Here is an 11,303-nt window from a genome sequence, read left to right as displayed (position 1 = left end):
TAACAAAGGATGATTTTCAGTTGACGGGTGGTATTTGTATATATGGCCATAAGTATAAATGTATGGACGTGCATACGAAATATTTGCACGATTAAATACTGAAAAACACCAATTAATCAAAAAGTATGTATTTTTTCTTCGTTTTCGATATCATTCAATTAATTTTAATTAAATTAAATTAAAATTTTTTCATTAGAAAAAATAAGAGTAATTTAATTGAATAATTGAACACCCCGTTTGATCGAGGAACTAGCTACGAAAGTGAAAGTAACATAGATTGAAAGGTATATATGTACATATGTATGTATATTTAAGTATATATACTATATAACATTTACCGTTTACCGGCAATTAACAACGATATGCAAATAAGTTACATGTTTAATTCATAATTTTCCATCGCTGTGATGGTTGTACATTTATATGTATTTATGAATATATACATACATATGTATGTATGTACTACACGCCACTTTGGAACTCGTTTTTAACCCTTTAATGAGCACTGCTGCTGGGTTTATTTCCCTTTGCTTTGATACAATCCCTGAAGTTGATAATATATCATTTAAGTACACAAACTCTATTCCTGTGGTTATTTTCTCTACATCATCTTTCCTTAAGAAAAAACATGCACAGTAGTATTATGCAAAGTATTACCCATCTGTAGCTACATAAAATATAATATTTTCTTTTCTTTCTGGCAATTCGTGGACTCTTTCCCAAAACATCATATAATAGTCAAAAGGGGAAAGGTCGGTGCTATAAGATGAATGAACTAAAAAGCGCTGTCGTTATGGAAAATTATTGCGTTGCGTCTAGTCAGGAATTCTAGGCATTTCTCAGCAATCACTAACTTCAATTTGAAGACAATTATAATACAGCACACCCTTCCGATCCCTGATCCCACCAAACACAGAGCATTACCTTGGCGCCATGGATAATCGGCTGTGTCGTTAATGTGGCTAGTTGGCTAGAATTCACATATGATACTTTGCATAAACACGAATCACAAATGAAATGCAAAAATTACTTAATTTGTATTGTTCAACCAGCATTTCTGATATACTATACAAACGTCTTTTGGCTTTAATTCATGTGAAATCCAATTTCCTGTCCTACCGTCTGCCTTCCAAAGGTTTTGCTATTTTTTCTTGTGTTTGGCAACAATATTTATCCAATAATTACTCCAGTTCCTCATCTTTAAACTTCTTTCATCGGTCAGGACGTTCTTCGTCTTCTAAGCTCAAATTACCCTATTTAAATCGTTACTTTTGGCACGCACGATCAGCTTTGACGTGTTCAACATGAACTTCTTCGAATTTCCGAAAATACTCTTTCCGCTTTAAAGTTCCAGATATTAGAGTGAAAAAATTACTTTTTTACGCTTCAAATGAATGATAATCGTTATCATAGCGTATATTCTGATGTCACTGGCTTCAAAAGAAACGAGGGTTAACCAATACTCTCTTTTCATTTTTAATTTATCATTCAAATATTGATAACCTGACATTATAATGATTTTAGAATCTATAGAAAGCTTCAGAAAATTATACTTAAATATTCTTTCCTATTCTTATCTATAAATTCTGAGCAACTACAAAGTTTGACAAATTCACTAATAACATAACCGCTAAGCTTAGCCTACAAGGACACTGTAAAAATAAGAAAACCTAAAAAACTGTACTGTCAGGTCAAACTGTTTACCTTGTATCTCACTCTTCAGTTCGAAAAGTAGATTGTAAAATAAAACTCCAAATTTAAAGGCTAAGCACTTACCTATTTAATTCAACAGTTTAATGTTTTTTACGTGTTAATCGAGTTCACAATTCGAACTTCATAAGAGAACATCTATTCCATCGTCATTGATTGGGGAAACTGGTTCGCCATGTTACACTTTCACTGTAGTTCAGCAGGCTGGAAAAGTATAACCTCCATAACTTCAGTATGCTCTGAACATCAGCCACTAGATCACCACCTTGGGGTTTACAAGAGTAAACTCCGGGTCTTCCGTTAGTCGCCGTATCTGCTCGTAGAAGTTTCGACCACCACCTCTGTGCCTTTTCTTGTCTGCATATGTGTATCCCTTTTGAACTCTCGGTATCTATCCCACCCTGCACGTGTTGCGGTCGACCGCAGCATTGTGAGGTGGACTCTCTTCTTTCTTAACTGCGACACGACAGTCCATGTCGTAACAGCTGTTCTTTCGCCCTTTTCGAAAACCAATGATTTCGGAGGTGTACGTAAGCCACTTGAAAGACCGTCGCACAGTTCCCTTATGGCGAGTAGCTGATGAATGCTATCAGAAAGCAGAAGTGCAAATCTAATATAAAGGCCTTTCGCTGTCGATTGTGATAGTAGCTTCTCACGTCGGACCTTTCGCGAGTTTGTTCTTGGATGTCAGCCTTTATCTTAACGAGAATATCAAGCAGCGGAGCATAAACATCTTCCTAATTTAGGCAGCGGCCATTACAGATGCATGCCTAGTCTTTATAACATTTGCAGTGGTCTTCATCAAAAGTGGGATCTTTCACCCGAGGCGGTTGCTTCTTTTTTATTGAGATTGGTTTCTACGTGGCGGATTCCAAGCCCAGCAAACAACCTCACTAGGCGAGTAGTACAGAGGCGAGTAGTACAGAGTTTTACAAACATATAGCGAGTCGGTTGTTTTAAGACCGACACCCGCTAGCAATGCGGGATCTTTGATATCGAGTAAAGTAAAGAAAAATACATCTCTTAAAACAGTAGAAATTATCCACAAAAATTTTATTTTCCTTTACTTACTTTCATAATTAAATTATGAAAAAATATATATGTATTATATTTTCCATTGTTTTTTACTCCGGCTTTGTAATATAACCTCCTTAATATTAGGTATATTTGTCTGTTAATAATCGAAGGACGAAGATTTTCGACAATAGTTCGTTTTTTTACACCACTTTAGTGTAAAATTTTTCATAAAAGCGGCTTTTCCGGGGAAGCCGACCCTTCGTCAAATACATCAATTTTGACTAGTTCTAAAAAACTTTTTTGGTTTTTTGATTTGAGGAGGAAGGGTCCTTGGATCTAATCAGAAGTCTTTCTGGAGAGCAACTATGGGATCAAAGGAGTAAAAAATGTTGAAAAATTATTAAACAAAATGATAATGAAAATAAAAAATTACGAAAAATTGCGTATATTGGATTTTTATAAGAAATGCATTTTTATAAGAAATAATTAAGCAAGGTACAGTTAAAAGAGCTTGCTGTGGAGCCACGACCCATTCGATAACGCAAAAAGTCCCCTTTACACTTTACCTATTATCTATAAATACACATTTCTTTCGCTCCATAGTCAATTTATTAGTTACCGTCAAAGTGGTCACAGTAGCCACTGACGGGTTAAAGTACAACACTACAACCAAACATTCCCACTATTCAAAGTTGATTATGTGAGCACGTGAAAACAAAGCGCTTAAGTTGAAAATAATTCCCAAATGCTACATACTTTTCGTTTCGTTGGCATTTTGTTTGCTTATGCCTACCGCGGCACTGATTGCCTTTGAGCGTAGAAGACCAAAGTTATAGGTACAGAGGAATTGAGATACTTATATTTAGGTAGGTATATATAGCCAAATGCTGAGCATGCGCAAGTCGCGTTATTTGCCTTCCCTACCTTCTTTACCGTTCTTATCTTTTTTTATGTTTTTTTTTACATGAGGTTTCTGCTCTCCACAGTTATGGGTATATATATATATATATTCGTACATATGGAATTTCTCAACTTTTCACTTACCTTACCGACTGCTTTAATTTTACTCTCAGCTGTCTGCCGCTAGGCAATATTAAACGAATTACGGCTTATACACATACATATGGATGTATGCTTGCATATATTTATGTTTTTACTTTCAGTCATGCTTGTGGTATTTACTTGTGTTATGTCAAGACAGTAATGACAGATAATTTTTAATAAGAGATGTCAATTTGTGTTGGCATTACAACTGATATTTTTAATTAATTTGTACACTGTCCTCACCGGGGACTTGCATTTACACACATATGTATGTATGTATTTATATTTCAAAATTTAATAAACTTACTTAAAATTTAATGGATATATATTTATATATATTATAAGCGCTTGTACATACTAATGATACAGATATATACATATGTACATATGTGTTTAAGAATATAAATACATATGCATATTAGGGTGAGCACAAAAAAAAAAATTAAACTTAAATGAACTTTTCAACGTTTTTTTTTTTATATACGAATATTTGAATTTAAAAAAATCTTCCTGAAGTAGATTTTATGGGAAATTTTAAGCACACCTCGCGAGAAATTAAAACAAATATATAGTTAAAGATATACATACGTAGACATACTATATACTACTGTACCTTTAAACCAATATCTAATATATTCTTCTTTTTGAAGTGCGTAAACACCTCGGTTATAGCCGAGATAGGAGATTTCAAGTGTAGCCAGGTCCTTCTCCAACTGGTCTTTCCAACAGAGTGGAGGTCTTCCTCTTTCTTTGCTTCCCCCACTGCGTTGAAAACTCTCAGAGAGTGGTGTTTTCATTCACTTGGACGACATGAGCTAGCCAGCGTAGCCGCTGTCTCTTAATTCGCTGAACTATGTATGTCAATGTCGTTGTATATCTCATACAGCTCTTCGTTAAATTGACTGCGGTATTCGCCGTTCGCAAAGGGCCATAAATCTTCCGTAGAATCTTTCTTTCGAACACTTCTAACGCGGACTCATCAAGTGTTGTCATCGTCCATGCCTCTGCACCATATTGCAGGACAGAGATGATTAGTGACTTGTAGAACTTGGTCTTTCTTTGTCGAGAGAAGACTTTACTTCTCAATTGCTTCTCAGTCGAATTTATCCTTGGAAAGAGTTATTCCACATTGAATTTCGAGACTTTATTCTCTCTTGTTATTGCTCTATTCAAACCTATCCTTCTCGAATTATCTCCAGGATTATATTGAAGAAGTCGCACGATAGGGAGTCGCCTCGTCTATAACCTCGTCTGTATCGAAGAACTCGGAGGTTTCCCTCTCAGTCAGAAGGAGTTTACACAACCGGATTAGTTTTGCGGGGATAGCAAATTGAGACATCGCGCCATAAAGACAGCTCCTTTTCGTGCTGTCAAAAGCAATTTTGAAATTGACGTGTCTCGATCCAATTTTTACGCGTCTTTTCCAATATTTGGCTCATGTTGAAAATCCGGTCCATAGTAGATTTTCCAGGTCTAAAACCACACTGATAAGATATAATCAGTTTGTTGCCGGTGAACTTCAGTCTTTCACACAATACGCTCGATAGACCCTCATATGCGATTTTAAGTGGGCTTATCCTTATCCCACCGTAGTTAGCGGATATTGTGGGATCTCTCTTATTGTGGATTGGGCAGATCACATTTAAATTCCACTCGTCGGGCATGCTTTCGTCTGACCATATTCTACAAAGGAGCTGATACATGTGCCTTATCATTTCTTCGACGCCGTTTTTGAATGGCACGACCGCCAAACCGCTTTATTGTTCTTTAGACATATTGTCCTTTTCGAACTTCTTCATGGTTTGGCAATGGAACGTCTACTCCATTGATATCTCTAATAGTTTTAGTGTTACAGCTTTCTGAAATGTCCGCTCAGTTTAATCAGTTTCGTCAGTTTAACTTTAAACATATTTTTTTCGAAGCACGTTTTTAGGATTTAGGGCGCAAATGGTTAAAATCTAAATGTAGTTCTTCATAACATGACTTAGCAGTTTTTTCTGAAAGAGAATTTTGAGTAAAATTTAATTCAAAAAATAAAAAAGCGGTGATATTTTGTTAATTTCAGAGGACAGAAGGACGGTCGTCCTTGTACGAAGATTTTTTAGTAAATATTTCATTTTTTTTAGGTTTCATTCACGAAGAAGACCAAAATCACTGAAGTAGCGGAAGACCTTTTTTTAGCACTGTCAGAGACCCGCCTGGTTTTCTGTTTGTTAAACAAAAGTTAAGTTGATAGTACCCTTAATATGGGTACCTCGAGCAGAAAGATGTATTCAGTGGAGCTGTGGAAAGCGATATTTGTAAAAAATCTCCATGATGTATCGCTAGTATAGTATAATACAACTTGTTCAAAATCTTCGTTTTCATCATCAGCGTACCCAAGGACAGCTTGAGTATTTTGTCAGCTCTTCACTTCTTGATTCCTCTAGTTGTTTCAGTGTCAGCATACAAAACTCGTAAAATTGGACTTGGACGGATTTTCATTCTTAAAATGTTGCTACCTCGAGTTCTTTGTTGTGACTATGCCACTATGTAGATAAGACTTAAGAGAATTTTTCCGGATTCTAACGATACTTAAGGCATTATTTCTGCCCATTACTTTCGTTAGAGTTCTTAATTGAAATAAAAAAGGGTAAAAGAAAGCTGAAGTGTATAACTTTTGTAGATTTTTTCGACTCTTTTCAACAAAGATCTCACTTAGTCTACTATTATTCAAATCAATAAAATTTATAATTTTTTAATTTCAGGATTATCGCTGTTCTTGTGGTGGATTCGCATAAAGGTAAATTTTACTTAGTTGAATTTGATCTATCATAAGGTTTAGTAGACTCAGCGTGATTTTAATTGTATCTTTAAAAGGGGTTTCCCTTGAAATTTTTTGATGATTGCAATTACCAGATCTTGATTACTTTACTTCTGCATTATATTCTATGATATGCAAATTTAAAAATATTAATTATCTGGCAGCATACCGCTGGTAACAATAAGCTGTTGCTAATGTCAACAAACTTGAAAACACTACATACATTTTAAATTAAACTAAAAACATTTTAATATGCATAACCCATAATTTAAAGAGGGATAGATAGAATTTATTAAAAAATATATATATGTACTTTGTATATAAGTTGAACTTCCATAAATCGAACTCTTGAATTGGCGATCACAATTTTGGAAAAAATCTGTCTTCTTTTGTTAAATGTTCTCACAAAATTGCTGTTGTACTTGCAACAATATGAAATAAATTGTATTCTTTCCTATATAAAATTCCGAAACTTTAAATTTAAGTTTTTTTGTTTTAAGAAAAATAAATCCGAAAATTGTTTCATTTACTATATATCTCAATGAACTATACAAAGCGAGCGCTAATTATGCAATTAACTTTAAGAAGTAAAATAATTCGAACTTATTTTCAGTCATGTGGCAATGCTTTCAAACGGTTAAGATCCCGTTCCCATTCATAGTGATAAAATAAAAATAAGAGACAATTTACTTGAACAGAGCACTGTACACTGAAAACTGCATAATTTTCTTTACAATAATCAGCATAACAAACGCAGAACAAAAATTCCTCATTTCCAATAGTAAAATGTTTTCGAAAGTTTTATATGGCAAACATTTATTTACGGCTTTATTTACGCACAGCTGGTTAAACCAACCGTACACAACAGTTTGAGAGCTAAGGTAGGCTTTTAACAAGCGCTGTATAAACAAAACGCAACATGTATTTATCTCACTTGCACACACGCTCGCGTGCTTTGAAAACAACCACCACTAAATGTCACAGCAAACAGATAAGGGCAAAGAATTCCCAACTACTGTCTGTTTTTTCAGTTGACAAGCGCGTTGTGAATTTTTGTGTAGTTTTCGTTTATTCTCCGTTAAAATTTCGCGTTTTCAACCAAATAGCGCCATTAAAATTGTGTAAAATTTGTGCAAGTGCAAATTCGATGCGAAATATAAACATTAGCGTTAGAAAATCGTGAAAAACAACGCACGTGGGCGTTAAAAACAAGAAAATCCAGTGTGGCTGATTGGAGTGAGGCGGCTTTTCCAATTGGTAACGTTCCCACTGGCGGTGCGTGTTTGTGCATGTGTGTGCAGGCGAGCGCCTGTTTTTGACAGCTAAAAAAATCGATTTGTTTACATGTTAACTATAAAGAATTTCTAGCATTTTAATTGTAGCAAAAGTGATTTGAAGAAAGTTTGCAGTTTTTCGAATGTAAAAAAGTGCATAGCAGTGTAGCTTTGATGAAAATTTCGGTAAATAACGGCGCTTAACCGGCGTATTGTGTTGTTTTTGTATCCTGGCTGCTGACCCTAGCCGGCACAGCGGAGCCACTTGCGACGCTGACTGTGACTGTGCCGTCGACGTCTGTATTTGTTTGTGTAAATAGTACGCTTTTGGTCAAAATAGCAGTTATATTCATCGATTGCAGCGTATTTTGCAAGAATTTTGCTCAATTTTAGTGCAATGCTTTAAAAAGCAGCCAGCTTAGTGTAAAAAAACGAATTTCAACTCACAATTTGTTGCGTTGACGCCTTTGGCCAGCAACAAAACAAAATTTACCTGGTGTGTGGCAGTAAAGTGTGGTTGCGAGTAGTGTATAGCCACCACCAAGCAGCATACATACGCTGTTACAGATGTACATAGTGTTGTGTATGATAATATGATGAAAATAGTATCCAGTAGGCAATTTAATAAAACCAGTTTGATAAGTAAAGCGAATTTTGTGTTCTCAGCTTGTGCCACTGCGCCCCGTTTAGAGTGTTAAATACATTAAATCTGTGGTTTGTCAAAAAAGAAAAAAAAAGTACACCACCGTAAGTGTAGCGCGCGTTTTGTGTAAAATTGTTTCATTTGAATCGAAGCCCACACGTTACATATATAGCGTGTTTGTATGTATGTTCACATGACGGGCTCAAAGCCTCAGTGTTAACATTTGTTTGTGGACTATGCTTTGTGTGGTTTCAACGCCGGCTGTGTTCTACGTGTGTTGCAGCAATATATTTTGATTATTAAAAAGGTATGTACGTGCCCACATGTGTGTAATCATATATTGGTGGCATAAATCTGTTTGCACATAACAAAATAATAGTTTTTATGTTTGAAACGACATGATCTACCTATAAAAAATTGGAACAGCTATGTCTAGTGCCATTAAAAGCAAAGATACATTTAATTGTTGGCGATGCAGCCGTTCTTTATGTGAATCTATGCTTGTTATCTTATCAGTTTTTAAATAATTCACCTGCTTGGTAAAGTGTGTGGCACTAAGAATAAGTAATAACAACTATCACATTGTGTGTAAATTGATATCTATAGTAAATGCGTGTAAAACATTAAACCAGTATGATCTTATCATATTTAAATCCACATTTTATTATATAAGGTTGTCAAATACATATCTCCCTTCCGCTTGTTTGCTCTTATTCAATGCTTTATAAAAAGTGTTACAAAAATCGGCTTTAGTTCTAATATGCACCGTTTGGTTCGTTAATCTATAGTATTTCCATCTATACGGCAACTTCATAATACCCCCTCGGACAGACACTTTTCACAAGCCTTTTTTGAGTTCAACTTTACACCAACAAGGGTGTCCGCCATGGACAGGAACAGGTGGTAATCACTTGGCGCTATGTCCGGGCTATATGGTGGATGCGATAGAACTTCCCATCCGAGCTCCCGTACCTTCTGACGAGTCATCAACGAAGTGTGTGGTCTGGCGTTGTTCTGGTGGAACACTACACCCTTCCTGTTGGCCATTTCTGGACGCTTCTGAATAAACGCCTGCTTCAAGCGGTCCAGTTGTTCGTAATAGGTGGTAGAATTAAGCGTCTGGCCATATGGCTGCAGGTCATAGTGAATGATTCCCTTCCAATGCCACCAACCACACAGTAAAACTTCCCTGGCCGTCAATTCCGGCTTGTCCACTCTTTGGGACGATTCACCGGCCTTCGACCACGAACGGTTTCGAATGATATTGTCGTATGCGATCCATTTTTTGTCTCCAGTCATCATCCGCTTCAAAAATAGGTCGAGTTCCTTCCGTTTCAGCAGCATATCGCAGGCGTTGATTCGGCCCAGAAGGTCTTTTTTTCAAATCATGCGTCACCTAAACATCAAGCTTTTTTGTGTATCCAGCCATCTGCAGATGGTTTAAAATGGTTTGGTGACTAACTTCCATCTTCTGGGCGATGCCACGAGATGCCAAATGCCGGTCTAACACGATGTTTTCAATGATTTGATCGGTATTCGTCGTCACAGGTCTTCCGTCGGCTGGCTTATCCATTCATTTCTCCGCAGTTCGAAGTGATAGAGTGCCATCCCCCAAAACACCATTAGGTGAAAAGCTTTAAAATAGCGAGAATTTCGGCATTAGTCAACTCCATGTATACACGTTTATAACTTTTGAACGCAATATGCAAACTAATCATGCATAGCTTCGTTTTGTAGGTTATGTTAAGACCTTTAAAAGAAGTATATTACTGCCAGATACGAGCTCTGTAGCGCTTTATACATAGCCTTATACCTAGCCGCGAAATTCAAAAGACAAAAAGGCGGTAGTGAGAAATTTGACAACCTAATACTGAAATCTAACGAAGCGCGATCTTAACATAAGCAGGGAACTAAAAACTATATATTTTTTTAATTTTTATTATTAAAAAATATAAAAAATATATTTATCACACGATAACATCAAATTTCGGCTTGTATTATAAGTGTAACAAAAATTATAATTATATAATCCACAGATAATAATAAATTAGTATATTTTGCAGTGTGGAGTAATAATAATCTGTCATTACACTGCGTTTTATTAATGATTTTTGCAATTTATGCAAATGATATGTGATACAGTTCTAATTGACATGTCGCCCTTGCAAATTTGTACGTGACTAAATATACATATATATGTAGTTTTGTGCCACGAAATATCTAAATTTAAATTAAACATAATATTCATAACTAACCGCATTGGTTAGATTTAAATAAAAAATTGACCACTCAATTAAAATCAATTTCATTCAGTGCCGCAAAGAATCACTTGCATTAAATACAATTTCCATTTTTACTGCACTTCAATTACATATTCGTGGTTAGAATTCGGTGTACCGTCAAAATATAAAAAATTTACAGCTATTGAAAATTTATTAAAACTATTAAATTATCTTTGATATAAATTGGTTGGAAATATGAAATTTGCGTACAAATGTGTTCGACATTTTTTCGCATATTTCTTGTTGCTCAATTTATGTTTCCATATGTTTCTGAAATAAAACAAAAAATAACCCCGCTAATTATGCAAACAAATAACACTACTTACAGAGACGTATAAATTTGTATTTTTTTGATGATAATATATTAATTGCTAGTGTACCAGAGGAGTTTGATGGAATTAATTTAATTTTTAATTTTTGTATATTAAAAAGTAGTTCAACAAGTAAGGAAGGGCTAAGTTCGGGTGTCACCGAAAATTTTATACTCTCGCATGATAAAGTGATAATCGAGATTTCAGGCGTGGTTGTGA

At 35.3% G+C, this 11,303-nt stretch overlaps 1 long non-coding RNA gene across 1 annotated transcript in view; it reads left to right on the top strand.

Annotated features, from left to right (window-relative positions):
• Nucleotides 1-7,618: 7,618 nt before the first annotated feature.
• LOC108977468 overlaps nucleotides 7,619-11,303 on the top strand; it is a 316,378-nt gene continuing 312,693 nt past the window's right edge. Inside the window, exon 1 of the long non-coding RNA XR_001994038.1 lies at nucleotides 7,619-8,798. This is a non-coding gene — a long non-coding RNA (uncharacterized LOC108977468). The remainder of the gene's footprint in view (nucleotides 8,799-11,303) is intronic.

This window comes from Bactrocera latifrons, unplaced genomic scaffold (genome assembly GCF_001853355.1).
Source record: "Bactrocera latifrons isolate USDA-ARS-PBARC rearing strain unplaced genomic scaffold, ASM185335v1 scaffold_9, whole genome shotgun sequence".
NCBI lineage: Eukaryota > Metazoa > Arthropoda > Insecta > Diptera > Tephritidae > Bactrocera > Bactrocera latifrons.
This window is presented reverse-complemented; position numbering and strand designations above follow the sequence as displayed.